The sequence below is a fragment of the Paroedura picta genome, chromosome 17 (genome assembly GCF_049243985.1).
Source record: "Paroedura picta isolate Pp20150507F chromosome 17, Ppicta_v3.0, whole genome shotgun sequence".
NCBI lineage: Eukaryota > Metazoa > Chordata > Lepidosauria > Squamata > Gekkonidae > Paroedura > Paroedura picta.
The window spans coordinates 8,503,753-8,526,727 of record NC_135385.1 but is presented as its reverse complement, the minus strand read 5'-3'; the positions used below and the strand labels follow the sequence as shown (position 1 = coordinate 8,526,727).

General features: G+C 50.4%; 1 non-coding gene across 1 annotated transcript; it reads left to right on the top strand.

The window, feature by feature from the left end:
- Positions 1–2,332: 2,332 nt before the first annotated feature.
- TRNAA-GGC (transfer RNA alanine (anticodon GGC)) lies at positions 2,333–2,404 on the top strand. The gene has a single exon. It is a non-coding gene; the product is annotated as a tRNA-Ala (tRNA).
- The last annotated feature ends 20,571 nt before the right edge of the window (positions 2,405–22,975 follow it).

Below are 22,975 nucleotides of genomic sequence, written 5' to 3'. Positions count from 1 at the left end.
AAGGTCAGCCCTCCCAAAAGTTATTTGTCATCTTCATCCGCAGTACAACCAGGAGGAGAAAGCCGAAACGTGGCCCACCCAAGGGGGGGTTTCTCTTCCACAGCTTCTGGCATCCTCTTTTTCTGTTTTCTTTTCTGCCAGTCCTAGGGACGTGGTCTGTTAATGCCTTACAGATGTGGGTCGGAACGAAGCCGCAGGAGGGTGTAGAGCTGTCAGATGCAATAACGCAAGGCAAACGGAGCACGGATCCGTGCCCTCTGTCGACAAGTTTACTGTCCCGTCGAGACTCCAGGAAAATCGTCGTGTGGGGTTGTTTGGAATCCGTGTGCTGCCTTGACGGTGCCTCGGAGGGGAGGGGGCTGTGGCTCAGTGGAAGAGCCTCTGCCTGGCGTGCAGAAGGTCCCCGGTTCAAACCCCAGCAGCATCTCCAGATAAAAGGACCAGGCAGGAGGTGATGGGAAAGAACTCTGCCTGAGACATGATACAGGGAGGGGTCTTGGCTCAGTGGAAGAGTCTCAGCTTGGCATGCAGAAGGTCCCCGGTTCAAACCCCGGCACCTCCAGTTAAACAGGATCAAGCCATTGACTTCCTTGGGCACCCCCAAGTTCTAGTCTTACAGAAGAAAGAGAGAGCTATTCCTTCCCTCATAATGACAACAGATTTCTGGCGCAGTGGGCTACTGGAGACTTGGCAGCCCGTTCCACTCCAGCCAGCAGCTAGACAAACGTCAGAGCCAGGGCGGGTCCAATTTTTAGGCTTAGGGTTGACAGGAGTGACCCAAGACAGCCACGAGGGGCGCGGGAGGGAAAGAACATGGTGGCTTCCAACTCCATATGAATCCTTGGTCCCGAAAGAGACCGAGGAAGCCAATCATCGGGGTTAACGCTCCAAATACCCGACTCTGCAATCTCTCTCTCTCTCTGCTAACATATTGCAAGAGCAGGCATCCAACCCAGTTTTTCCTGCATCTGCATATTCTTCTCCCCAAACCTGGCAGATTTTGCCGCCAAAAGAGAAGCCAAACACCACAACGGAAGTGGGGGGGGGTCGGCTTAGGCCGTAATTCCGCGCGGCGTGCGCCATGTCTCCTGACCCCTTCTGCTCCTCCATCTGTCCCCCCTTCTCCGCCGCTGACCCACAATTGCCAAGATGTGTCCATTGGCCCAGTCGGCCTGTCTCTTTGCATCCGCCGAGAGCCGGTGTGGGGGGGGGGCGGGCCGTGGGGTGGGGGAGGGAACACCGTTGAGATGCGCCCAACGCAGCTGTTAGCCGCGCTTTGTCGGGAAACCAAACACGGTAACTGTCTAACGATTTAACTGCACTAATGAATATTGGGCCAGATATTTTTTCGAGGCCTGTTCAGACTGATTACTTGGAGAGCTGAGTATGTCTACCAATTACCCAGGCAATTAGGCAACTAATTAAACACTTACCCTCCGCTTCATAAACAGGAGAGAGAGAGGGGGGAAAGCAGGGGGAGGGAGTTGGCATGTTCCCTGTGAAATATTAGCTGTCAGGAATGGCGGTTCACGCAGGCAAAAAGGGTTGGTAGCCTCAGATGGACAAACTCACCTGAGATGCCAGGTACGAGCCTTGAGGTTCCCAGGATGTCCCTCCTCCCTCCCTTCCTCTAATCACTAATATTGAACAATATATCCAGCTTAGGAATTGCAGCTCCACATTGGGAAATGCATGCAAATTTGGTGGGTGGAGCCTGAGGTGGCGTTTGGGGAGGGAAGGGATTTCAACAGGGTATCATGCTGTAGACTCCGCCTTCCAAAATGGCCGTGTTCTCCAAGGGAACTGCGTAATCTTTTAAAAATAAACTTGAAAGACATTGATATGTTTATTAACGCAAATATATTTGGGATACGCTGAGATTGCCACATGCGCCATTCGGATTTCTGCCGTTGAACTATTTATCAAATGAATCAGGGGGTTTTCAATAGAACCTGCTGGGTCGTCGAGTCGTAATTTTTCTGCTGGCGGTAAACAGGATTTCCCCTCAGCATGTGTGCTTGGCTGTCAATTAAGGATAGGAATGAATTTCAAAAGGGACGGGAGAATGACTTGATCGGCAAAGTCCCACTTACAACGGGAAAGGACGGGGAAGGAAGGACGATATGTCATTCGGCCCATTCGTTTTTTGGTTTCGTTAGGTAGTAAAAAGTGGGGTACCAAAAACCCAGCTCTTCTTCTTCATCATCATTAAACACGTGGATTCTGCTGAAAATGGCGGCCCCGTGTAAACTCTTCCCCTGTCTCGTGGCACCATTGCACAGTATATCTTCAGGTCAGATGGTATCATGGGTAAACCTCACCAGCCCTTCCTGGGGCTGTAGCTCAGTGGGAGAGCTTCTGCTTGGCATGCAGAAGGTCCCAGGTTCGATCCCTGGCATCTCCCCTGTAAAAAGTCCAGGCAGGAAGGGATGCCTGTGGCCCAGGAGAGCAGCTGTCAGTCTGAATAAACAATACTAACCTTTATGGACAAATACCTGTCTGTTCCCATGGGTGTGCATTCCCTTCTTTACCTAATGAACATCCTGAATTCAGTTTTTGCTCTTGTTGACCTCAAACTACAAGGAGAGGGGGGAGGGGTTGTCATTAATGCTTTAATTAACTAATTAAGGTGCTACCAGACTGATATCTTGCTCCTCTTCTACTGCAGACCAGCACAGTTCCCCATCTGAAACTAACACTAAGAATCTTACTTTCAACCTCTGACCAAATGTGAATTCTACCCGCCGGCCCATCCTTCTCCCCCGATTTCGTTGGTGGAGTCCGCTGCCAATCAACTTTATGGGAGAGGGAGAACCTGTCTGAACCAGTTCGGCCCTCCTCGGAGACCCCTCCCGCAGTTGACGGATTTTCACCTCGTAAAAACTGTTGTTCTTTCTCCCGACGTGCCGCCGGGCCTGTTGGCTCGGATCCTGCCGAAGCCAAGGGCTTGGTTCTTGGGGGCTTCCAGCACCGTTGTGGGGAAGACCCCTGGGCCTGCCTCTGGAATCCCCAAACCAAACAGCCGGCCGCCCCACTGATCAGAGACAGGGGGTCAAAGGCGACAAATGTTGACCATGTTTTTGCACGAAATGGCCAGGCATGTTGGGGGCCCTCGGATTCCTTCCGTTAAACGAGCCCCTGAGTTTCGGGGACTTGTGTTTGAATGTCTGGTCTGTGCAGCATAACAGACAGGAGGCCCGTTTGGATATTCCCCCCTCCTCGCATTCACAGACATGAACACTTTACACTTTTCTCTTTAAATGATCCATTTCTGAGAGCGGAAAGCCTCGTCCAATAAGCTGCCCGGCCTCTCCGTTCATATCCGGAATTTACGCACCGGCCCCGCTGATCCGTGGCAGCTAATGGATGCTCCTGTGGCTCCAGAGGAGGGGGAAACGGTTCCAGGTGAGCAGCAGCCGTAGCTGGAGAAATAACTTTGGAAAATACTTCGAAGACTTTTCCATTTAGAAAAGGCACAACTGGGAGGGGGGGCATGATAGAGATTTAAAAAGTTATGCACGGGACAGAGAGGGTGGAAAAAGAGAACTTTTTCTCTCCCTCCCCAAAGACTAGAACTTGAGGGCACCCAGGGAAGCAGACGGGCAGTAGGTTCAGATTGGACAACAGGAAATACCACTTTACGCAGGGATACGCTAAAAGAGGATTTAGTGTCTGACTCTCCCCGCCCCCCCCCCCCCATATCCTGGAATTTCCCAATCTGGATTTGACAACCCTAGTTTGGAATGGTCACTTTTTCCAGAAAAAAAGTGTTCTGCAAGGATTCAAAAGATATAACTTATCTATCACCTTTCTGTCCGTTGTCTGTTTCATTCCCTTTCGGGACAGTTGTACGTTTTTAAAACGTCAGTCAAAGTAGATTTGGGATATAACAGTGCAGCTGTCGGCTCGTTTGCAGTGCTACGGTTCGAACCCCAGATGCATGCTGATATGCCTAGATCCCTTGTGCGAAATGGATCTCCTGTCTGGACACAGAAGTTTCTAGAAGCCCTCTTGTGAGGGGGGAAAGAAACAATACGGGGTTTTGTGGTTTACTCCGGCAAGCCGTATCTTTTACAACGATGCCTTTTTCTTTTAAAATGGCCTCAAACTAGACATCTGCGTTCTCTCTGTCTCTTTACGGTGAGGTTCTTTTCACCCCAGGCCTTGTTGTGGCCACAGGAAGCCCCTGGAAAAGGAAAAGTTAAAGCTATGAATGCTTCCAATGACGTCAGTACGGGTCCCTTTGGTTCTGACGGCAGCAGCCAAATCCAAATGAGGGGATTCAGCTCTGACAAGCCAGATCACAAAAAGTGTGGTGCCGTGGTTAGAAAGTCAAATGGTTCTGGGAGGCATGAGTTCGAATCCTCCTGTCCTGCCTCGGAAGCTCACTGGGAGACTTTGAATTGGTCCCATATCCTCAGCCTCCCCTTCCTCAAAGAGCTTTTGTGAGGAGAAAATGGAGGACAGGAATGACCAAGGGGACTTCGGGCCAGTCATGTACTCTCAGTCTGCCCTACCTGACAGGGCTGTCGTTGAGGGTACAGTGGAAGAGGGACAATGTTACAAGCCATTTTCGGTTCATGTGGAGAAAATTTTAGTCCGATGGCAACTTTAAGATCAACTAAATTTTATTCTAGATGTGAGTTTCTGTGTGCCCTAGCAACAGGTCTCTTTTCTGTCCACAACTGGGAAAGCGTCCACCGTTAATCACTAACCCAAACATTTATATTCCTCTTATGTTTTTGTGAACGGCAATCGAACCCAAAGGACCAATGGACTCTATTTGTTTTGTTCTTCACGATGCTGCCTCATTGTTGGATACCTTCATGATGCTATTTTCTCATTTCCGCCTAATTTGCACTCTCCTTAAACTTGTACTTGGATGGTTCATTGTCTGAGGAAGTTTGTGTGCATTCAAAAGCTCACACCTTGGTTGGTCTTAAAGGTGCCACCGGACACTAAATTTTGTTAAGCAACTTTAAAAAGCTAGTCCGGAGCCCATCCGCAAATATCGTCTAGTGACAGCCGGACCTTGCTAGTGCCGAATCGCTCTGTGCCGAATCGCTCCGTTTCGTTGCCCCGGTGCCTGTGAGTAACCTACCGGCTTTGGGAAGTGAAGCGTGTTCGAAGTCCTGGCGTGGAGGAAAGATCACTTTCCCTTGGGCGTCTGGGAAAAGCCCAGTCGTTTAAATTCAGCGAAAGCCAGGGAGAAGACAAAAAGGCCCCTGTCTCCAACTGGGCAGTCCGGAGACAGGCCCCATATTTATTACGGTGCGGGCAGTTTAAGAAAACAGAGGCGTTCAGTGGGACCGGGCCGGCGGTCTTGGCCTAACCGGGAGCCGGGCCTCTGAGCGCTTCAGTGGCTAATTAAATCTAAGTTGGGCGCTGCTCCACAGAGGGCCGACTGTAACTGTAAGAGGATGTTAATGTGGAGTTTAAATATTTATTATAACTGAGGTGGGTTATAAAAACAGACATTCTCCCTTTCAACACTCCATAATGGCAGATTTAGAGGCCTGTCTCTGGCCGTGAGTGATTCTCCTGCAGCTGTCAGGGCCTAGAGGGCGATCCGTCACCCGCCCAGCCTGGAATCTCGCTAGACAGTGAAAGATTAGGGGCTTGATTTATGGAACCCGGGGAGGGGGCTATGTTGTTCTATCTGGCGGCCGGGGGGTGGGGGTGCTGGCTTTCACACACACCTGTTCTGGACTTGGATAGGCCCCTCAGTGGGTTTCTCTCCGCCGAAGGATTCCTTTCTCAATTCTGTGGGTGTAGCAGTGAAAAGTAGCCTCCGGGTGAAGAGCATGCTCTTGGCCTGACCCTCCTCGCAGGGTGGTTGTGCAGGTGGGGGGGAATGCTGTAAGCCAGTTGGGATCCCCGCGGTGGAGGAAGGCGAAGTGGAAACGGAGGAAGCCGACTTGGTTTTGCGGTTAAGAGCTGCGGCTTCCAATTTGGAGAGCCGGGTTGGATTCCCCGCTCCTCCACAGGCAGCCGGTCTCAGTCCTGATAGAGCTGTTCTGATCAAGGAGTCCCGTTGGAGCTGCTCTCATACTCCTTCGGAGAGCGAAAAGCAGAATACCCGAATCAACTCTTATTTTTTCTTCTAAATAACCTTCCCCTCCCCCCCCCAAAAAAAAAAAACTATTTGAGAAAGAGAGCAAGGAGACAGAGAGAGGCAAACAGGGAGAGAGAGAAATGGGCAGGCAGGCATACAGACAGATAGACAAGCAGACAGAAGTAGACAGAGAGAGAGACATGCTAATATTATGCAGGACAAGCATTCCTGGCCTGGGAAGGAGCTCAACGCCATAAGAGTCCACCCTTCGCAGCACCCAATTCCACCAAGGACATGGACCTCCGTTGTCCGGAGATTGGTTGCAATTCCAGGAGCTCTCCAGGTCCCACCTGGAGGCTGGCAACTCTAGCAATGCCCCTCCATCCCGCCTGTTCTGCCACCGGCTGCCAGAGAGTTAACATTCAGAGCATCTCTGCGGGAGATTCTATGAGGACAGTGCTGATAGGGGGGGGTCAGTTCCTCCGTGACCACCACGGCCGCTGCATAATTTAGATCCAGCCGGAGAAATTCATTTCCAAAGTTGCGGGCCCTCTTCCGAGCTCGGCCTCTCCCCCCTCTCCTCCCCCCTCTCATTATTCACTCAATTTCCCTCCCCCTCCCCGAAACAGGCTTCTTAATCAGATTGTCTTCTGCGCACACAGTCAGGAGCCTGAGAATCCAGATTCAGGGAAGAAAAAGAAGAAGAAGAAAAGCTGTTTATTTTATGCCGCTCTTTTCGGTGCCGTTGGGGATCTCTGATCTAAGAAGAAGAAAGCCGGGTCTTTAAACCTGCTTTTCCCTGCCCAAAGGAGTCCCAAAGCAGCTTACAACCCTCTTTCCCTTCCTCTGCCCACAACAGGCAGCCTGTGAGGTGGGTGGGGCTGAGAGGAGCTCTAAGAGAACTGCTGTGCAAGAACAGCTCTAAGAGAACGGTGTCTGGCCCGATGTCACTCCACAGGCGGCACGTGGAGGGAGTGCGAAATCAAACCCAGACTTCCGAGTTAGAGGCTGGCAGTCTTAACCACTACAGCATGGCAACTCCGATGCTGAAGCAGCTTCATGCTGAGTCAGATAGTTGTCGACCGAGATCAGCATTGCTGCTCTGATTGGCAGTGCTTCTCGGAGGCCACAGCACAGAGGAGGCCTGAATTCCTCTCCGGTGGAGACGTAGAACTGCCAAGCATTCACGGGAGATTTGAACCCAGCACATTCTGAAAAACTGCGGAAGGTGCAGGGCTGGTTCAAGAAAACGTGGAGATAGACGCGAAGATCTGTTCTCTGCTCCAAAGCACAGCAATTGGTTCATTTTCGTGAGGTTTGAGCAGGGAAAATTCCCAAGGGATTGCGCCCCTTGTTCAGGAGTTGGGACCCTGACTACTACTACTACTACTACTACTACTACTACTACTACTACTACTACTACTACTACTACTACTACTAGTAGTAGTAGTAGTAGTAGTAGTAGTAGTTGATGCTGTTGTTCATTTATTTATTTAGTATTAGATTTCTATACTGCTGCTCGCCGTAGCCTCGCGGCGGTTTACTAGTAGTAGTAGTAGTAGTAGTAGTTGATGCTGTTGTTCATTTATTTATTTAGTATTAGATTTCTATACCGCCGCTCGCCGTAGCCTCGCGGCGGTTTACACATACAATTCTAAAACAATAAAACCCCCATTAAAATAACAACCACATACTAGCCAGCTATGCAATGGCGACCATAATCTCTAATAATCCCTCCTTTTGTTGTAATTCTGGAATCTTATATTGTATTCTGCTGTTGTGCGTTTTTGCACTGGTCGCCGACAGAAATGAATGTGTCAGAATGTGAATTTCCGTCTCCCACACCAGGTGGCTCACGAGGGCTCACAACGTCCTGGTAGGTTCTAGAGATCTCCCGCTATTATAAGCAAACTTCCCTCGGAAAGTCTGTTTGTGCAGCTTGCCTTAAGAGATCAGGAACGGTGCACTCACTGCGGGCCGGCCAAGCTGGACGAAAACTTTGAAACCCGCAAGCCACACCAATTGAGACAGGCCAGGGAGGGATATGGTAAAAACTGCTCGCGAAAAACCGGAAACCGGCAAGCAAAACCCACCCGTCAGAATTTCCCCCGAATTTTCGCCTGTCCTGGGCCCGGCTCCTGCGGCTCTTGGCGAGAGCCTTCCCCAGGCCGTGGCTCGTGGGAACTGTTTGGCCTACATCGTAAACCACCCCTGAAAGTTGTTTTTCCCACTCCGGAGTGTTTAACTAAGCATCCCCCTGCTGTGCGGGGCCCCCGCTGGGCTCCGGTGGTGCGAAAGAAGCAATTTGCCCTCTTAGCACGTTCTGCCTCCGAAGGCAGGTCTTCCCCATCAGGACCCCCGTGCGAAACCCGGAGGGGAGGAGGAGGCAGATTGATCGACGCCAATCGCTACCGTTTACCGGGCGGCCCTCGCACAGGTACCCCGAACCTGCCTCTGGACGGGCGGATCAATCCATTCCACCGGCTCCCGTCTTGCCCTGCGTGACCGGCCTAAACAGAGCTGCTCTCATCGAGACAGTTCTCATCTTTGGAGACGCGACAGGCTGCTGGGGGGAATTCGGGGAAGGGCTTTGTGGCAGAGCACCTGCTTTGTACGGTTGCCAACTCCTGGGTGGGGTTTTTCTGGAGATTTGGTGGTGGTGGACCCCAGGGATGGCAAGCTTTGAAGACGGGAGGGAGCTCGCTTTGAAGACAGGAGTCGACCCTCCAAAGAGTTGGCAGGGTTTGAATGTGCAGAGAGAGCAGAGCGCCAGGCTGCCTGAAGAATAAAATTGTTTCATTTATGTATGGAAAGAGAGAGGCAGAGACCTCACCAACCGGTTAGCTGTTGCTCAACCACTGGTCTGGAGGCAAGCAGGGAGGAAGTGCGCTCAAACGCAGGAAGTCTTCTGTTGAGCCAATGAGGACCCTGGAGGAGATAATGTGAAAATCCTCAGGCAGTTCCTATCCTACCCATGCCAAATATACATCTCCTCTGATGCCCCCTGCAGGAGACCCTTGATATCCTGCTCAGTTATGCACATTCTAGTTCTTGCATAGCCCGACACAAAGGAACCCTTTTCTCCAGGGGAACTGAACTGAAAGTTGTGGTGGACACTTATACTTCCAGATCCAACTTGGAATCTGGCAGCCCTACTTCTGGAAGGTCCAACATTCAACCCCCAGCACCTCTAGTTGAACGGATCAGATGTTCATGAGATGTAAGACCTCAGCCTGAGGCACAATACAGGGAGGGGCTGTGGCTGAGTCAGTAGGGCATCTGCTTGTCATGCAGAAGGTCCCTGGTTCAATCCCCGGCATCTCCAGTTATAAGGACCAGGGGGAGGGGATGGGAATGACCCTGAAGAGTCACAGAGAGGTTACAAACCAAGATGGCTAGACATGTGTGAGTCGTCCCCCCGCCCCAACGACGCGCTTCTCTTATTCACAATGAGCGCATGGCCCACCCAGCAAAACCAACCAAATTATACTTTTGCAATTAGCGAGCAAAAGCGACGGCACGGAAACATTTTCTCTCCTTTTTTCCCCCTCCTTTTTTTTTTTTTTTGGAGCAGAAACGAAAGCTTCTAATTGTCTTTTCGAGCCGCTCTCCTGCTCACTGATCCATTGAGTAATGATAAAAGCATTAAATTCCGCGATTACGTTCGGCGTTCCTAATGGCTCCGGCCTGCTTGAACAGCTCTGCTTCCTGTGAGGTGCAGGTAGGACCAGGGTGTGTGTGTGTGTGTGTGTGTGTGTGTGTGTGTGTGTGTGTGAACACCAGGTTCGGTTTGGGACATACCCCTATTCATGGATCAGAGCCAGATGGATTCAATAGGCAAATATAATTTTTCTTTCTATCTATCTATCTATCTATCTATCCATCCCTTGAGTCTTAGGGCTGGGGATTGAACCTGCAACCTTCTGCATGCCAAGCAGAGGCTCTGCCCCTGAGCCACAGCCCATATTCTATATTCCTCCTTCCAAACCTTTTCCCCGGATGAACAGGGGGATTTCTAACAGGGGCAGTAGAGTCCTAAACAGAAGTTTTACCCTTCTGAGTCAACTCACAGCAATGGCCTTAGGAGAGGGTTAGAGCCTCTAGGATTGCAGTACGGTTCCAAAATTGATTCACCCACATTTGGCGCTTCTGTACATTTGTTAACAACGCAGGATTTACTGTAACTCTTTCTTTCTCTACAATGAACCGGTCCGGGGGCATCATCTGCAGCTTAGAACTCGAAAGCCTGGGGAGAAATTTGGGGAGAGAATTTTGGTTAGCACCGCATCCTTCACAATAATTTGTAACGCGTATAACAGAAGTACGTTCAAGTCAGTTTAATATAGGATCAATTGCAACCTTCCCCTTTCTCTGACAGGTGGGCTGCCCATTGTTCCACCGATCCATGACCCCGTTCTTCAACTTGGCCCAAATAAAGGGTCTAAAATGTAGTTGCATTATTGGAGGGGTAGTTGTATTTGTGACGACACAGACACTAGCCAATAGCCGCCTTCTCTGCAGTTCAATTCTTCAGGGCTAGTGGAGAGAACTGGGGAAGGGCATTCTTTTTATGATACAGGCAGCAGGTTTGTTTCCAAACTGCCCCCCTCCCGCTCTTGAAACGTGGCTTCCGTCTTTGCTCTCTGGTTCATTCCACCATTATTTTAAAGGAGAGCAAAAAAAAACCCAGCCAAATCCCCACGTGGCTACGTCCATCTTCCCCAAGTGGTTGGCTGTTGAACCTCTGGTTTGAAGAGATCCCGATTCAATAAATTGCATCTCTTTAATGTTTCGAGTCTCTTTGTCAACGGTAATTGAAAACGCAGTCTAGAAATTTGCCGGCGTCTTTGCAGATCCCGTTTTGGTGATTCGTATTTTACTGAACAGTAACAGGATTTCCAGATATATATTTTTTTTTTCAAAAGAGTGCCGTCGGAGTTAAGAAAAGATAACGTTTTCAACATCTTGTTACTGATCCCGGTCTCTTCCCGCCTTTATCCTCTTTCCTCCTGACCCTCTTCTGAATTGTAAACAGTTTGGAAAAGAAGAACATGAATTTTAACATAGCGTGGGGAAGGGGGGGGGAAATCAGATTAGAAGCGAGGAGGGGAAAGAAAAAAGAGAAAGAAAAGAAAAAGAGAGGTTATGTGGAAACTCACAAAGGTGAGTTTCCAGGGAAAGATTAACGTTCAATTAGAAAACAGTTCCGCAAAATGCAGCTGAATCGCTTCGCGCTTCTCTGACTTATCCCTCCTGCGGCGCGTGATTTGCTCTTTAACGGCGAGCCCAAATCCAAATCTGCAAAAATCTATTTAGAGGTCGGGAAATGAGGACGAGGGATGTGCCGACACGTTATGACAAAGCTGGTCCCGAAGACGACGGCTGACGCATGTTTGCAAATCGTTGAAAATTCACCCGAAATCGGAGGGCAGGGGGAAGTCTTCTTTCTCGAGGAGGGGGTTAATCTGTTATTTTTTTTTTTGGCGCTGTGTTGTTTCTGGTCGTGGACGAGGGCTCACATGGCTCAGTTCTTTCTGTGGTGTGTCGGACAAAAGCTCCCTATTGCGCTAGATGGATTCTGCCGTAGGGTTTTGCTGAAATACTCAAGTGTTTTGACCGGACACACAGGTGACACGATGACGTCACTTCCGGTGCATACAGGAAGTGATGTCACCACGACATCGGTCGTGCTGTTGTCACGAGTAGAAGATGGAGAGGTCGGCCAGAGAGACAGAAAACCTCTTAACACAAAGTCCCTGTGTCTTCAAACCCACCGAAATAAAGGCTCTGTCAAATGTTGCGAAATTTCAGTTTCTAGGCGCCTCTGGGAGAGAGATCTACTGATCAAACCAATTTCTGGGCAAAGTGGGTTCAGTTGGGCTGTCTTCCCACTCCTCACTCTAGGGTCGCCAACTACAGGTCTAGAATTTCCTGGAGATTTGGGGATGGAGGCTGGAGTGGATGGGGGTTGGGAGGAAGAAAATTTGGGGGGTTGTACCCCGCTTTTTACTACCCGAGAAGACTTAAAAACAATTATTAACAATAAAAACATTTGAACATGAATATAGAAAGAAACCTCACCTCCTATTCTGATGAAATCAGAGTCCAGCAACACCTTTAAGCACTCGAAAGCTCACACCCTGGATAAATCTTTGTTGTTCTTAAAGGTCTACTGGACTCCGATTTTATTGTGCTACTTCAGACCAACACGGCTCCCCATTTGAATCTCTCCTCTTATGATTTAACCTTCCGTGGGTTGGACAAAGCTCGTAGGGGGGTTCCTACCCCCAGGAGTTATTTCTCCATCTCAACCACAGACCTGGCAGAACAGCTCCTCCTGAAGTCCATCTATCTGAATTTCGGGACAGGTACAGGCCGGGTTGGTGTTGTGGCTAAGAGTGGCGGCTTGTAATCTGGCAAGCCAAGTTCGATTCCTCACTCCACCAGTGGCCAGCTGGGTGACCTTGGGCTAGTCACAGCTATGATACCATAGTTCTCACAGCACAGTTCTCTCCAGGTTCTCTCAGTCCCACCGACCTCACAAGGTGTCTGTTGTGGGGAGAGGAAAGGGAAGGCGAATGTAAGCCGCTTTGAGACTCCTTCGGGTAGAGAAAAGCGGCATAGAAGAACTAACTCTTCTTCTTCTTAATGTGGAGAAGTCAAGGAGAAGGGGAGAGATGTCTTGGTGGCTGCCACCCCCACCCCACAGGACTCTCCAGAAATCCTTTCATGCTGGCCCTAAATCATGAGATGACAGTCTCTGTTTTTTCAGATGTTTTATAGTGTTGACAAGGAGCCGAGGGGAGACTCTTGCTTTGGCTTAGAATCCCGAGGAAGCTGGACTCATAAAATTGGCCCGTCTCCCATGATGCTCAAGGGTGGGAACGAGAAAATCCCTGGCCTGGTCACCAGCCGGGGCAAAGAGAGGGCAAGCAGGGAAGCCGGGTGGCAAAGAGTTTAAGGCTTCTGCTTCCCAGAGGTCAAGAAAATCCCACAGAGTTGGCTGGGAGCTCCCAGATTCTCGCCAACCTCTGGTCCTGATGTCCACCAAGTGGGAAAAGATGCCAGAGGTTAAAACCTGGAATTGTCTGCATTCCTGCTGCAGGGGCAGGCCTGGTTTGTCACCCAAGCAAGGTATGCACTGGAGAGCCAACTTGGTGTCATGGCAAAGTGTGGTGGACTCCAATCCATGTTGGATTCCCTGCTCCTCCTCCACATGCAGCCAGTTGGGGGACCTGGGCTGATTCTGCACATGTTGGATAACTCACTTTCAGTGTGCTTTTGCTGCTGAATTTCCCTGTGCAGAACAGGACAGTCTACTTCTAAACTGCATTGAAAGTGGAGTATCCAACATGTGCAGAATCAGCCCTAGTCTCGGTTCTCTTAGAGCTGTTCTCACAGAGCAGTTCTCTTAGAATTCTCTCCGCCCCGCCTACTTCACTGGGTGTCTGTTGTGGGGGGGGGGGGAGGAAGGGGAAGGGGCTGGTAAGCTGCTTTGGGACTTTTTCGGGTAGTGAAAAGTGAGGTATAAAAAAAGCTCTTATTCTTAGATCAGGCGTCCCCATGATACCTTCCCCTTTTTTTCTTGGTGCCCGCCAAGCACTTAGAGAAAATTGCTCACCAAAGCTTTGGATGGATCACTGGAGATTTGATTGGCTATGTAGATTTAAAAAAAAACAACAAGGTTGCTTTGGCAACAGATTGAAGGTCAGCTGTGGAAGCCATTTTGTGGTGGGCTCCACCTCTTTTGGCAGCCATTTTGAGGGCTGCACCTGCCATACTGTTTTGGAATTCCGAAGATGCTCGCAGGCTCTCAAAGGCTGCCATGGACGCAGGAGTTCTCTGTGGTGGTTGTCTGTTTTGAGTTTGGGGTTGGCAGCAGGGGGGTTGCAGGGAGCTGGTCAGGATCCTTCCGAAGTGCTGATGTCACTCCGAAATGACATCAGCATGTTGGAGCAAAACGCCTCCTCGCTCTCGAATCCATCCCGGCCAGGATCTTCTGCTCTGGCTGGCAGCGTCTCTCTGGGAAATGTGCCACAGCCTCTGTGACGTGACCTGACCCTCAGGGAGGTGCCCAGGTCTGAACCAGAGAATTTCCCCGAAGTGACGGGAGCGCTGTGAGGCTGAACTGCAGCCCCACAGGTTCTTTGGAGTGGGAAGGGGGGGCTCTTCCGCGGCAGAAACATCGTCAACAAGATACCGTAATCAATACCGTTAACGGAGAAGCCGAGAGTCAAGAGAGCAGGGCAAAGGGTTTCTTTTAAAATTTCACTTCCCCCCCACCCCACCCCTGCCCCATCACCTGGATGCAACCTCATTCCCGGCCTAATGAAACCTAACACCAAGCCGTCGCAAGGTCAGGGAGAGGGCAGACGGAAAAGCATCCCTTTAATGCCCCCGCCTGGCAAAGGCCTCCGTTTAATTCTTCTGTCAGGGGAGCCAGAGACGGCCGATGTCTAACGCTGGGCCTGGGTCCATGCGCAAAGTCCTGGTGGGGCAGCACTGAGACTCTCCCAGGACATCCTGTCAGAGGCATGAGCTGCATGGGCGTGCTCAAGCATCAACGATCACAGGATAGAGACAAAGTTGTCCAAAGCCATTGTAGATTGTTGCGGGTTAGGGTGGCTTCGATTTGAGACAGGTTGTTTCGGAGATTTGTGTGTGGGGGATAATATTTCGCGAGTCATAGCCCTCTCCATCAGATACCAAGTTTTATTCCAGGTCTAAGCTGTTGTGGGAATGCTTGCTTCTTCGGACGCCCCAAAGTTTGATTCAGGTTGGAAGCTTTCACGCGGAAGCTCCTCTGCCTCTCTGACAAATTGTGCATGTCCACAAAACCTTGCAAGTTGAATGTTGAAAGATTCGGGGCTCAAATTTTGTTCTCAGCAGCCGTTCATCACGTCTCCAAAAGAGCAACGGGACGTGACTGAGGTTTAACGGAGGCCGGTTCTTCCCTGGCCGGGTGCCCCCGATTGTCGACGCGTTCGGCAATCCGAATATTGTCGGCGAGGGAGTCTCAAAAATCGGAGCGCGGTGCTGAGCCGTTGTATCACAGCCTCAGCGAGGAGCAGTCTATCTGGACGCTGAGACTTAAGTCCCTTGAAAGGCCTGTTTCCATTGTTGTGGGGGAGAGGGTGTAAGAACGGGGGAGTCTTCTATTTATTTATTATTTTATTTATCGTATGGCACGTATTAGGCAACCGGGAGATCCTGATTTCTGGCAGGGGGGGCAAGATATGTTTGGAGTTGATTTGCCATTGCCTACCCCAATGTCATGACCCTGGTCTTCCTTTGAGGTCGCCCTTCCAAGCCCTGGCCAGGGTTGGCCCTACTTAGCTCTGAGATTTGATGGGAATGGGCTCACCTGGGCTATCCAAGTTGGGAGTCTAGCACTACGGAATAGACATAATTCGTTCTGACGATCGGCATCGATTTCTGTCCTTTTACGTGCCTCGCACCCAACCTTGCCAAGCTGTCTTGCGTCCTTCATCTGCTCATCCATCTCGTTCCCTTTTCATTCTACCAAAATTCTGCTCCGGTCACTGTCACCCGTGGCTCCGAAACCGGCGGACGAATGACCGGATTATTCGTGAACTGCAGCGGCCCGACGAGAATTCGGCACCGGGAACTTATTAGAACTCGGGGGGGGGGGAAGGGGGGTGAGCAGGGAGCTATTAAGGAGTCAGGTAAATTAAGCAGCAGACTCCACTCCGCTAACAAGCCAAAGTTGTCAAGGAAAAGACAGATGTGTGTAATCAAAGAGAGAGTCCATACTGGCTGGGCAGGAGCTCAAGTCTCGGGGCGCCGATTTGCGGAGAGAATCCGAAAGGTTGCTCTGAGCATGGTGCGCTGGGGGAGAGCGAAAAGGCTCTGGGTGGGATTTCTTTGAAAGGCTGGTTTGCTGATTTCCCCCCCCACCCGTGTCAGATCCTTGGGGCAGTTGAAAACCAGAAACTCCTTTAGCTGCTGTGTCACCCTTATATGGAGGTGCCACATTTTAGGGGCGTGAGATTTCTGCTCGGACTCCCCCATGTTTTCAAATGTCCTGCCCTCGGGAGATCTCAGCCACTAAAGAGGGCTGATCATAGAATCATAGAATCATAGAATCATAGAATCATTGAATCATTGAATCATTGAATCATTGAATCATTGAATCATAGAGTTGGAAGGGGCCTCCAGGGTCATCTAGTCCAACCCCCTGCTCTACGCAGGACACTCACAACTACCTGCTTACCCACGGTAACCCATCCAGCCTGGCCCCGGAATACCACTTCAGTGAATCCCTGTTCAGTCACAGAACTCCTCCCAGGCCCTGGAGCCAGTTGCTTCCACGCCTCACTAAACCAGAGAGTTATGCCAATGGAAGCTTCTTCCAATGAGGCATGAGATTCGAGGGGGTGGCAGGTGACAGTGGATTTGCGCTAGGATTGGGAGTGTCCTGCAAAGTGCAGGGGGTTGGACTAGATGACCCAGGAGGTCCCTTCCAACTCTAGGATTCTATGCCTTTCCACGTCTGCTCATGGGGCAGATGCAACATCCCAGGCCCGAGACCCCAACAGGACCCATTTCGTTCGCCTCCCCAAACAGCAAGAGTGACCCCAGTCGACGTCCCCGACCCTCGACGTCATCACAATCAACTTCGATGGTCGTCGAGGGGCCCAATCCGGGAGAGACGTGTTCTCGTCCCCACGTTTCGGGACTCTTCCTCAGAGAAGGCATGGGTTTGTGGGTCAGTGCCCGTGGGGCTGTGTGAGCTAAAGAAGGGGGCAGGGGAGCCGCGGGAGAAAAGCCGCCCCCTCCGGAGCACCTGGTTGTCTTTAAACCCGCCACAGCATCAGTAAAGAAAATTACCGGCTGGCAAGAAATCAATTTGTTCTAGAGGTAAAAGATTAAAAAGCCAAGCGGAGCCCGGTTGCTGGTGGGAAGGAGGGACCTTTGTTTACTTTCTGATTTTCCCACCATCGAGGTGGGCTTTCTGGGGGCTTGATTTCATCCCCGGGATCTTCAGCTGTATTTACAAACAGAAACCGGGCCTTGGATGACTTCCACTTCCAGCAGACGCCCGGACGGATTCTCTCCTTCAGTCTAAAGGGGGCGGGGGAACAGCTGAGCTGGGTTCCGTCTGCCTTGAGGAAGAGATTGTGTTTTTTTTTTTTGGAAGGGTTTGAATTTTTGTCTGTTTGGGTTGTGAAATGATTTGGCGGCTGCCTTTTCCGAAGCAAAGGCCCAAATCGGGTTCACTTCCGGGTTGAAACCGACGGAACCGTTTGAAGGGCAGCAAATCAACTATAAAAGTTAAATGTTAAGTGCTAGCCAATAGAAGACTTGGAGGTTTTGTACCTTGTTTTTCATTACCCAAAGGAGTCTCAAAGCGGCTTCCAACCACCTTGCCTTTCTCTCCCCACAGCAGACAAACTGTGAGATAGGTGGGGCTCAGAGAGCTCTGAGAGAACTGGGACTGGCCCAAGGTCACCCAGCTGGCTGCATGGGGAGAAGTGGGGAACTGAACCCAATTCTCCAGATTTCAGGCTGCCCTCTAAAGCATTACACCAAACTGGATCTCATATAGCAATACAGTGAATCACAATCTATAGTGCCAAAATGAAAACAAAGAGCTGTATTTATACACCACTTTTCACTACCCAAAGTGGTTTACAAACACCTTTCCTTTCTTCTCCCCACAACAGACACCCTGTGAGGTAGGTGGGGCTGAGAGAGCTCTGAGAGAACTGGCCCAAGGACACTCAGCAGACCTTATGTGTCTCAAAGCAGCTTCCAATTGCCTTCTCTTCCTCTCCCCACAACAGGCACCCTGTAAGGTAGTTGGGGCTGAGAGAGCCCCGAGAGAACTGTGACTGGCCCAAGGTCATCCAGCGGGCTGCATGGGGAGGAGGAGCGGGGAATCAAACCTGGTTCCCCAGATTACAGGCTGCTGCTCTCAATCATGACATGAACACAAAACATACTCTCTTAGACAGAGAACCTCATCTTAATAGAGGCCAAAGAAGACCCAGAATGTGGTGAATGGCAGAAAATTAGTGCCCTTTCACCCACGTAAAATAACTCCTCTCGTTCCACTCTCAGTGGATTTTACTGATTCAGATGGTGAAACCCGCTTGCCAGCGTTAGCTGAATAGGATGGAAACTTCATTATTTAGCATGCACGAATGCTCCCATTGTTAGACGGAGGGACAGAAGGCGTCACAGAGAACTCACAGAATACAGAAGGGCAGAGGTGAGGTCTAGGGTTGCCAGTTCAAGGCTAGGCAATACCTGGAGGTTTTGCAGCAGAGCCTGGGGAGAAGAAGGTTTGGGGAAGGGGAGGGACTTCCTCAGGATATAATGCCACAGACTCCGCCCACCAACGCCGCCATTTTATCCCAGGGAGCTGCAGGCTGGGATTCAGCTCCAGGAAATCCCCAGGCCCCACCTGGAGGTTGGCAAGCCTAACGAGCATGCATCAGGCTTTCTGCCCAACCAGTGATCTGCCCCCGTGAATACTCCTCGTGGACCCTCAGCTCATATAACTGGAAGAGAAACCTTGCTGAAATCTTCTTAACATGAGATTGGAAAGTAATTTGTGGGGAGTTAAAAAGAAATCCCCGCCTTCTCTCAGCCCAAATCGGGTCCTAAATTTAAAACTTAATTCCGCCCCCTCCCTGCTGCCGCCAGCCTGATCAGTTATGAATATCTTTGGATGTTTTAAGGAGCAGAACCAAAAGGAGATGAGCCAAAGGAAGATGAAAAAGAGTGGATCTAGGGCTTATTAACATTCATCCGGGAGATTTTAAGAAGCCCTCTGGGCCAATTTCCAAAAATGTCTAAAAGGTTCTCGTTTCGGAGATGATTTAGGATCAGAACCGACGCGGGGAGATCGGCAGCTTCCTAGGCTGAGGCGATATGGATCGAATTGGATAAGCTTGGCCTCCCCTGCCTTGCAGGGTTGTTGTGAAGGTGAAATGAGAAGGAGGGGACCCTTGCCGACCATGCTGACTTGTTTGGAAGAAAGGGGGAGGAAAATGTACTAAGACAGGCAAAGGTTATTTGTTTTGGAAGGCTTCGTCTTAGCAGGGGGGTTGTCCCTGATAATCTCTCCCCGAATTCTGTGTGCGGTCGAGCATTTTAAGATATCCACTGCTGCTCATGACAAAAAGGGATCTTTGATCTTCCTTTCTAAGCAGCGGACATTGCAGTCGGGCACGGTCTCCATTGTGCGGCAGTTTTGGCAGGGAGGGGGTAGACCTTGGCGCTGTTCCAGAGAAAGAGAGAGAGAGAGAATTCCCGTTTTTTAAAAAAAGAGATCTTTTAACACTTTGGGTAGGGAAACGATGAGTCAAGGAGACAACTGGGACGGTTTCTCTCCAGTAAATCAGATTCTTTTACCCCCCCTTCAAGTTAACACGTTCAAACGCAGCCCTGTCTCTTTCCTTTCGTCTCCGGGTTTCCATCGTATTTCCCCGGATGGATTGCCGCGAACCCGGGGGAATTGTTTAACAGGGATTCGCTGGGTCACTGTATTAGAACAGACTTGAGTCTATAAGCCAGATGGTGACTTCGGAAGGAGGGGGAGGAGGAAAAGGGGGAGAGAGAAACTCCTGACACACCATTTCAAACGGATTTCACACAAAACCTCCTGAGGGGAACCAGTGGGAACCCGGCAATCAGATCTGTTGTGAATAAATATTACAAAATTGCCAATTAGAAGACGGATGTTGAAAAGGTTTGACCGAGTTTGAAGTCCCTTCGCCGGCTCTCCCTTTAGGCCTTGCTGCGGAGCCCTCAATATCGGTGACTGATCGCGGCCCTGCTGCCATGTCTGCCCCCCTCCTCCGGCCCCAAAACCCTAGAAACGCTATTGCATTTATTTACGGGTCCTTTGTTTCGAACCCGCGGCCTGCCCTGTCCCTGCGGCGATATCGAGTTTCGCCTACGGAGCTGTGTGCCTCGGAGGGCGTGGAATTGAAAACAAAACCCTTTTTGTTTACATTTGGATAGTCTTGGGTGAAACGTGGAGGAAAAAAGAAATACTAGATGGTATAAACCAATGCACAGTGTTATAAACCAGTGGGATACACTAGATTCGAGTCCAGTGGGCCTTAGAGACGACAGAAATTTTAGGGTATAAAGTCTGGTAATTCTTTAGAGACCCAGAGAATTTTTGGGATATAAACTAGATTCGAGTCCGGTAATCCTTTACAGAACCAAAGAATTTTCGGGGTATAAACTAGAGAGCCAGTTTGGTGTCGTGTTTAGGAGTGCGGACTTCTAATCTGGCATGTTGGGTTCGATTCTGCGCCTCCCCCACATGCATCCAGCTGGGTGACCTTGGGCTCGCCACAGCACTGATAAAACTGTTGTGACCGGGCAGTGATATCAGGGCTCTCTCAGCCTCACCCACCCCACAGGGTGTCTGTTGTGGGGAAAGGAATGGGAAGGTGACTGTAAGCCGCTTTGAGCCTCCTTTGGGTAGGGAAAAGCGGCATATAAGAACCAACTCTTCTTCTTCCTAGATACGAGTCCGGTAATCCTTTATAGACCCAGATAATTTTTGGGGTATAAACTAGATTCGAGTGCCACAGACAAAGTGTTCCATCTATACCTTGGGGCTATGCTCCTCATGAACCTCTGCTCCTGATATTTCTCACATCTCCTTTTGAAGCCGTCAGTTCTAGGAGCCCCCCCCCCTTCCTGTGGCAGGGAATTCCAAGAAGTCTCACCCTGCTCCTCGAGGACTCTTTCGCAAGGTTGGTTTGGGGTTTTGAAGGGTTAGAGTGTTGCCAAGGACTGCCTTCCCCTCTTTGACCCAACACCAGGCCCCCCACACAACCCCTTCTTCTCTTCCCCCCAACTACAGGCCTGCCCCCTGCCCACCCTTGAGTTCTCTCACTCCCCCAGTTCGCCACAGCCTGGGGGAGCATCAGCGAATCAGTGAGTGAGCGGGGTCGGCCACGGCAGGCCCCCCTCCAGAAGCCTTGGGCCCTAGCAGGCAGCTACCCCACCTGTCATCTGTTGTAGCCGGGCCTGCTTTAAGCTGTCTCTCATAACCATGGGAAATGGGAGTTCACACGCCACTATGCGCAAAGATCGGGGAAGCAGATGCACAAATGGAAGGGTACGGTAAGCAACCATGTGACAGACATCGTCTTTCGCATCAGGTGCATATTTAGAAGTGTATCACATTTATTACCTCTGGTTCCCGACATAGCTAGCAATGTGGCACACCTAAGCACGCCACGGTTCTTCACGCTGGGAGCGTGCCGGTGTGGCATAGTGCTTAAGACCGGCAGCCTCTCACCTGGCCCAATCTTCTCCCGGTGGTCATCCCTATAGCCGATAAAGATTTTATTGACTCTGCACATATTTTTAACCATTGCTGCCACCACAACACAGGGATCGTCACTGTGCGGCTGAAGCGAAGCCGTGGCGGCCATTTTGCGCCTGGCTCCGCCTCCTGCGGAAGCCATTTTGTCGTGCTGTGTCAGAATTCCAAAAGTGCGCATAGGCTCGAACAGGATGGGCATCCGTGTTCTAAAGAATTTTGCTTGAGAAAGTCCTCCAAAAAGGCAAAATCGACCAATTCGTAGATTGATTTATAACCTTCGTATTGGGGGGAACCACCTAGTGACTGTGTAGTAGCCCTTTGAACCTGGGACACACCGCCCTCCCCCAGATCACATTCTTCCCCATCCGAAATAACAGCCTTTGGAAACTTCCGGGTCTATAAAAACATTGCAAAGAACTGGAGCCAAGTTAAAGTCAAAGGACTTAAATACATCTCTCTTTCTTTTCTGGGGCCGTGCTTCCAAACGGCATTGCAGGCTGACCCCAAACAAGGAATAAGCAAACATATATATATATTTTTGTCAAGGATTATTCCCTGGAATCTAATCTCTCTTCTCCCCCCCTCTCCCCCCCCCCCCCAGCAGTTTTGCTTTTACTGCTCCTCGTAACAGATGCGGGATATGTTTACCCTGCCTTTTCATAAGCCCCTTGCTGCCCATCGAAGAGTCAACGGAGGTTCCCGGAGAGCGGGGTACCAGAAGGCCCTATTACTCTGTGCTGGAGAAATGTCAGGCCCCAGAGCATCTGGGGGACACCTGTGCTCCTCGTCGGACACAGCTTTAAATAACCAAAGCTGTCAGTCCGGGCTCTTTGACTTCAGGATGCTGCAGCACGAGTCCCTGTCCAAAATGGACCGTCATAATCGGGATTGGCTCGGGTCAGCCAGGTTCATGAGAACCTGTTGTTACAGGACTTCTCACCTTCTGAGCTTGGGGGTGACCTCTCTGAATTGCTCCACGCTCTTGTGGCTTGAACCCCCAGGATCCATCCCCAACCGTATAACTCCCCCCCCCCCTCAGTTCTGGTTCTGCCCGGGATGAATTCTAAGCTTCCTTCCCCCGTGTGTCAGACAAATGGGGGCACACAACCTCAGTTCAACAACACATACAGAAGAACCCATCCCTTTTTTTTTGAACACCAAGAATGAACAAAAGAACAAATGGGAGAAGGAAGGAAGGAAGGAAGGAAGGAAGGAAGGAAGGAAGGAAGGAAGGAAGGAAGGAAGGAAGGAAGGAAGGAAGGAAGGAAGGAAGGAAGGAAGGAAGGAAGGAAAAGACTGAAAGAGGGGAAGGAAGGAAGGAAGGAAGGAAGGAAGGAAGGAAGGAAGGAAGGAAGGAAGGAAGGAAGGAAGGAAGGAGACAGAAAAATGTAAACATTTTAACTTTAAATTTTGTATGAGTTTTAACGTCGTTCCCTGCCCCTCCATGTCGCTCGATGCTCTAAGAGAACTGTTCTGCGAGAACCACTCTAAGGGAACTGTGACTGTCCCAAGGTCACCCAGCTGGATGCATGTGGAGAACTGGGAAATCAAACCCAACTCTCTCGATTACTCTTTAACTACTATACCATGCTGGCTCT